The following is an 8,064-nucleotide window of genomic DNA, read 5'->3' as shown; positions in this document are numbered from 1 at the left end:
TTTTTTCAAACTAACTCTAGTTTTTTTTTTTTTTTAATGAAATTTTTTTTTCAAAAAAAAAAAAAAAAAAGAAAGAAAGGGAAAAAATGAAGGGACGGGAAAAAAAAAATTTATAATTAAATTAAGCCCACATCGATACGTAATATTATAAATGATAATTTAAATGTTTTTAATTTATAAAAAAAAAAAAAGTAAAATAAATTTTATAAATACCTTTTTCACAACGATCAAATGAATAAAATAATCCCCCCCATATTAATACAAAAAAAAAAAAAAAAAAAAAAAATTCACTCCGCGTTACTACTACATTAATTTCGCACGAAACACAAAATCTATATATATTAATCACAATTATTATTTAAAACGTAAAAAAAAAAACGAGTACTTTCACAAATGAATAATAACCGAATTTAACTTCTTTTTTTTTTTTGTTACTTTTTAAAAATAAATAAACACAGTTACATTGTCAGCCATTTTGTTAAATTGACACATTTACACACGCTCTACCATCTCCTGTCAAAATAATAATAATAATAATAATAATGGTAGATATTTTTAACGAAAAATCAAATGAAATTTTGTTCGCACGAGTAAAAAAACTTTTCGAAAAACCTTTTCGAATATTCTAGAATAAATAAATAATTGAATTTTGTCAATTAAAAACGAAAAAATGTATAATTTACATAAAGGACTCCCTTCTCGAACGTTAATCGAAACTCGACTTGGCTTTGCCAAGTCTGACTACTAAGCTAACACTTCTTTTGTCAAAGACTAGTTCACTGTCCTTTAAAAAAAAAATTTTAAATGATTTTAAAATTGTATGCATTTTACACAATTCAAACAATCTTTTTACGTTTCCGGTAAATAAATTTAAAAAATTATAAGATGACTTAAATTTTTACATCCCAAACGTATTCCGAAATTAATTTTTTTACGTTAAAAATTTCACGTCAAAAAATTTTTTGTTTTAAGTTGTTTGAGTTTTATATAGTGAAAAACATTATAAAAATTTTCTTTTTACGTTTTTTATTTTATGAAATAAAAATTTTCGACTAAACTCGGCAGAAATGCTGGGCGGCGAACGAACTTTACCGAATTCATGTTATTGCAGAATTTCATTATTGAAATGACTACTACTACCACTTTTTATTTTTCTTTTTTTTTTTTATATGGAATTATCAAGGATTAAAAACAAAAATGTTTTTTTTTTTTAATGTTATGATTGTTTAATTAAAAATCTAATAAGGATAAATCAATTAAATATTAATCGAATTAATAAAAAAATTATGAGTAATGAATACCATAAAGAGTTTTTCATTTGAATAAAACATTCACCAAAAAAAAAAAAGAAATGCCCACAATCGAACAACGAATTTGATATTATTACTCATTTTATTTATAAAAAAAAAAAAAATTTTTTTTTTAACATGCCAGCATTTTATTTTATGGTTATAATACCAAAAATTATTTTTAAAAACAAAAAATTATCAATATTATTATTGCTATCCATGCATTCGATAATAAACGTAAAAGAATAAAAGGATTCATATCCCACTCCATTGGTTAAATTGAAATTTCAAAATAATAATAATAATAATAATAATAATCGTTTAATTGATTTCATCAATTCGTAATAAAATTAACAATTAATCAAATAATAATAATAATAATAAAATAAATAATACAAAGAAAGCAAAAAATAAATAAATAAATAAAGTAATTGCAACAGTATAAAAATAATTAGTAACGATGTGAAAAGTAGTAATAATAATAATAATAATATTTTAAATAATTTTAATTAATGTATTCCCTATATTTTTAATTAGTTATGTCGATGAGTTTTACGACCACACACAAACAAACAAACAGAACAAACAAAAAAAAAACATTCACACAACAACAACAAGAAAAAAAATTGCAATAAACATAAATTTTTTTATGTTACTTCTTTTTATAGTAATTGTTACCATTATTATTATTTTTATTATTATTATTATTGTTGTTGTTGTTGTTGTTTTTGTTTTGTTGACTTAGCAAAAGTTAATAATAATTAAATTAAAAAAAAAAAAAAAAAACAACAATTTAAAATTATAATGGGTTGCCATGATTTTTTTTTTTTATAAACCGTTTCATTCTCTCCCTCCCCTTCCTCCTCCTCCCCCCCCAAAAAAAATTGATGGAACCCATACTTAAATTTAACGGTTAAATCAATGGATTTTTTAAAATTATTATTATTATTATTATTAATATTGTGCGAAAAGATATTAAAAAATTATTTTGAAAAAAAATGCATCAGGTTATTTTTTTATCCTTCTCCACATTTCTCTTAACAACATTCTTTCTCTCTCTCTCTCTTCTAATTCTCTGAGTCACACATGTACATTTTATTGAATTATGATACATACATAAGTTAATGATTCATTTATTTATATGTATTATACCTTAACCCGACTTGTGATGCCTGTATTGCCTATCTATCTGATTATAATTATCAGATTGCAAAATAAAATTTCATTCGAAAACGTCAATCAATAATCTATTCCTTTTTTTTTCTCTCTCTCACTGGACATCGGAAAGGTTTTAAAAGAGAAAAGGTCAAACGAATCGATCACCATCATAGTAACAAAAAAAAAAAAAAAAAAAATAAGGTACGTAACATCCGTTAAAAGAATAAATAGGTATGCTCTCTAAAATATTCAAAGGTGCGTGTGTGCGTGTGCGTGAGAGTTATTATGAATGTTATGATTTCGTTAAACAATAACCGGTTAGCGGTACTTAGGGGTTAAATTTAACTTCATATTTTTTTTCTTTTTTTTCTATTATTCATAATAATGACAAGAGAGAGAGAGAGAGAGAGAGAGACTAGAAATAGAAAAACTTTATTATTATTATTATTATTATTATTAATAATGAATCGTATAAAATTTATTAAGCTTAGTTTATTGTCGGGATGAAAGTTGATGGCGGTATAAAGATCGAAAGGTCAATCAATACGTAATTTTTTTTTTTTATTCTTTGCCATACTGACCTGGAATTCAAATGATTTCGGGATGATGCGTGTGCGTGTGTGTGCGTGTGCGTGTGTTTGTGTGTATAAATGATAATAAAAAGGTTAGAAAGTATATTTCAATAGATTTTAATTTTTTAAAATTTCATTTAACGGTTTTTATAAACCTAAACCTTCAAACGTATACGAATAATAATAATACCCCATTGACAAAAAAAAAATAATATTGGGGGGGGGAGGTATTATTACGTCATCAATGAATGCTTATTATAAACGATAAAAATCCATTTTGTGATTAAATACAATGGGAAAAATTTTTCTCATTATTTTTCATTCGTTATTATTAAAACGATATTGATAATTTACATTCGGACATATTTCACGCACGGAATCGACTCGTTAATAATAATAATAATAATAATAATAATAATAATATATCGAATTTTGTAAAATTTTCATCGGTATATACTTCTGTTTTCATATTCATTTTTAAATCGATCAATCGTGGCAGAAGATTAATTAACGATTTTTAATATTCCATAGAAATGAAATAAAAATGACGACACTAATAATAATAATAATAATAATTTTTTTTGGGGGGGGTAATATTGAAGAAACTCATGTTTTTCATATTACGCCCCCATTTGTTTACGTTTAAAATTATTATTATTCTTATTTTTTTTTTTTTTTTTTGTGAAGAATTAAAGTTCTTTGACCTAAAACGTACGGATTTGTATTTTTATTATTATTATTATTATTATTATTATTATTATTATTATTTTCAAACTCATTAGTTTAGACGAATAATTTTTTAGTGTGAATAATTGTATTTAATAAAATAATTACGGGGGAAAGAGAGAGAGAGAGAGAGAGAGAAAGACCATTAATCCTTTTTTTTTTTGTAAATCATATTATTAACAACACACAAAAACTAAACAAAATTTTGAAAAGGAAATTTTTAACATTGATAAATCTGCAAAAGTGGTGATAATAATAATAATAATAAAAAGAAAATTCTCGATGGGAAAAATTAAAGCAGCAGGAGCAGGAGGAAAACAAATAAACAAAAAAAAATATTAAAATTGTTTTAGGATTTATATAAATCCAATTTAACTTCATTAATACGAATAATGCTGACGAATGCTGTCGGATTGTAAATAATAATAATAATAATAATTCATTAAGGATTATCTATCAATCCTCGCGTTATCAATTATCAATCATCCATTTCTCTTACTTGTAAATTTAAAAATTATTTTTCAAAATAATTTTCCGATCGTTTATATAAAATCTATTATTATTATTTTCTATACGAATACGATTACATGTGTCGTCATTGTTATTTTTTTTTTATGTTAAAGTCGTCTGCTTCCACTTTTTTTTATTTAAATGAAAATCAAAACGATAAATTTAAATTTAAATTTTAAATTTTAAATTTTTTTTTGGGGGGGAGATAGGGTGGGTCGGGTAAATATATGAGGCTAACCCAAAATGTTTAAAAACTTTAAAAACAAAAGTTAAACGAACCTTTTAAAAAGGTTTTTGGAATTTTCAATAAATGTCTGGAGAAAGAGAGAGAGAGAGAGAGAGAGAAAGAGAGAAAGAGTTTTTTAGGAAAATGTTGTAAAGATTTCAAAAAATTGTTTTACAAAAAAAAAAATTTCCAAAAGACTTTGAAAAATTACAAAAAAAAATTTGTTTTTCCCCTTTCTGCAAAAGGATGATAAATAAATACCTGATAATGATAATGATAATGAATTTTAAGTAATTTATACCACGTGTATATACATGTGTATATATTTATATATATTTTATTTATTTATTTATTTAATTTTTAATTACAATATTTTTTTAATATTAATACGTAATAATAATCATTATTATTATTATCATTATAATGTATTGGAAGGTTCCGTGTAGACAACTTTCGAAAAATGAAAGACAAAAAATTTTTTTTTCTTCATTACAACATTTTACTCAACCGCCATGACTAACTAATTTTTCTTTTTTTTTTTTTTAATTTCTTTCTTTAAATAATTTATATATATATTAATTATTATCATTATTATTATTTATTTTTTTATTTATACATAATTATTATTATTATTATGCTTAAGTAATATTCGTTTTTGAAATATTTTAGTATAGTTTTTGTGTATTATCATTTTGAACTCGGTTATTTATTATTATTATTATTATTATTATTTTGTTGTTGTTGTCGTTATTCGTAAATAAGATTTTTCTTAAAAAAAAAAAAAAATCAAAAGAGTTTTGTAATATTTATATCAGTAGACAAACAAACAAACAATCAAACAAACAAAAAAAATTTATATTCTAATAAAAAATGTAAAAAAAAAAAAGATTCAACAAAGTTAAATTATTTTTTATTTTTGAAAAAAAAATCAAAATGGCGGAAAATTCATTTGATAGATATATATTTTTTTTATCGTGGATATAAATAAATAAATATATGTATGTATATATGTTTGATTTGAAAAAATAACCCGAGGGAAAAAATATTTTTAAACTCATCATCATCATCATCATCATTATCGTTTTCAAGACAAAATTCAACAAAGATCGTAAAAATTATTATTATTATTATACTTTTTTTTTTATATATATAGCTACCGACATTTTTATGCGATGAATTAAAGTATAGAAAGAGAGAGAGAGAGAGAGAGAGAGAGAGAGAGAGAGAGAGAGAGAGAGAGAGAGAGAGAGAGAGAGAGAGAAAACAAACGATCAAACAAACGACGGTTGTAACGGTTTTCGAATTCGCGAATTGTTTTCTTTATTTAAATTGAAAGCTTTTTTTTGATTGGTCGAAAAAAAATTGACGTCACGTTTAACTTTTTGAAAATTTTCAAGTTTGTTTTAATGTACGTGCGTGATTAAAAAAGGCGTAATTAAAAAAAAAAAAAATTTTTTTTTCCTAGTCGATATATTATAAAATTATTTTTATAAATTTTATTTTATATGTAAAATAAAATAAAATAATCGAATTGGATTACTTCCCACGTTATTAGAAGAAAAAAAAAAAAAGAAAACTTGAAAAAAGGCGTATTTTAAGGTACGTTAAACAAAAAAAAAAAAAATAAACGTGGGTATTTTTAAAAAATAAATATTGTAATTATTTTCTTTTAAAAATAAATAAAATAAAACGTTATAAATTAATTGTAAATCAATCAAAAATAAAAAAAAACGTTACAGTTTACCCCGTCGTTTTATTTGTTTTCCCTTGTTTTAAATTTAAATAAAATTAATTTAAGATCATAATAATAATAATAATAATTATTGATTTTGCTAAAAAAAAAAAAAAATATAAAATATTCACCTGTTTTTTCTTTTTTTCCTTGCATAAAATCACCTCACAAATAAATTATCAGATTAAAAAAAAGTAATGTAATAAAAAAAAAAAAAAAAAACGGATTTTTTTCGTAATTTACCTGCAACTTTTTAATTCGCGGTTATTAATAAACTTAAAAAAAATTTTTTTCTTTTTTAACGATTTCAAATTCTCCGTAAATTTATTATCATCATCATCATCATTTTTTTTCCTTTCCGGTTAAATAAAAACATTTTAATATTTCCTTTACGTCTCGTTCACGGCTTAACTTAAACGTAATTACGAAGCAACGCGTTCTCAAAAAAAAAAAAAAAAAAAAAACCGTTAATTAATAATTTGTAACCGACCACTATTCGTCCGATCCATTCGACGTTCGAAAATGAAATGACAATGATACGTCAGCAAAAAAGGGGAAGGGGGTGAAGGGAAAATATTCTCCGACAAATTTCCCTTAATTTAAGTTGGCACCTCGTCATCTTATCGTAATAATTTTAAATATTTAAACGGTTTGGAACGTCCATATTCGAAAACAAGTAGTTATATCGAAAGTGAATTTTTTTGTTATTTTGTACAAAATATGTGAAGTATAAAAATCATGGCGTTCGAAAAAAAAGGATCGAACCTTTATTCTTAAATAAGAATTTAAAAGAGGTAAATAACATTTAAAAATAAAAATAAAAAAAAAAAAATATTCAAGTTGACAAAAACAACAACAACAACAACAACAACATTCTTTTAGTTTTTACTGTTTGTCTATTAATTAATTTTTTTTTTTTTTTCAAAACTCGTTTTAATAATAAAATAATAATAATAATAATAATAAAAACCGTTCGTATATCGTGCATAAAAACAATTTTTTATAAGAAAAAAATTCAATTTAATGAAAAAATAAAAATAAAATAAAATAAAATAAAAATTTAGGGGGAGAAAAAGTAATAAAAATAAACCACAGAAAAAAAAAAAAATTTATAAACAAACTTGAAAAATAAAATAAAATAAAAAAAAGTTTTATTACTATTAATATAGTTAAGCAAATAAAATAATTTTTTTTTATTTTATTTTATTTCATTTTATATCATATTTATATATATATTTATATTTTTTTGTTTGTTTAAATTGCAGCAGCAGCTTTATTATTATTATTATTATTATTATTATTAATATATATATTTTAACTATTTTCGTCTTTTCCAATATAAATACATATATATAATTAACATAATGTCGTATTTATTATATAAGTACGTATTATATTAACAAATTATTAAAAATCATAATTTTTTAATGCATTTATGTATATGTATATATTAAATTTATATAATTAATATATTTATGTATATATGTATATAAGTTTATTAATTATTTTATTTTATTTTAATCGATTTTTCAATATCTACGTTAAAATTATTGCTAAAAGTTTTTTTTATTTTTTATTTTTTACTCGTTTTTATTTTATTTTATTTACGTCTCTTAAATTCCTTACAAATTATCGCCATTTTTTTTTTAAATCCGAAATAATAATAATAATAATAAAGGTTAATATAAATAAATAAATAAAATCACCGTTTACAAATATTTAAATAAAAAAAAAAATAAAATTAATTAATTAATTAGTTAACGGGGAGAAAGGATTGTGTTCATCTTGTTCTTATTTTTCGTTAAAATTTTTTTTAGCCTTCCCCCCACCCCCCAAAATATTTTATGACGT

This window comes from Pediculus humanus, genomic scaffold (genome assembly GCF_000006295.1).
Source record: "Pediculus humanus corporis 1103172108306 genomic scaffold, whole genome shotgun sequence".
In the NCBI taxonomy this organism is placed as follows: domain Eukaryota; kingdom Metazoa; phylum Arthropoda; class Insecta; order Psocodea; family Pediculidae; genus Pediculus; species Pediculus humanus.
The sequence above is the reverse complement of the archived record's forward strand: the minus strand, read 5'-3'. Positions refer to the sequence as shown.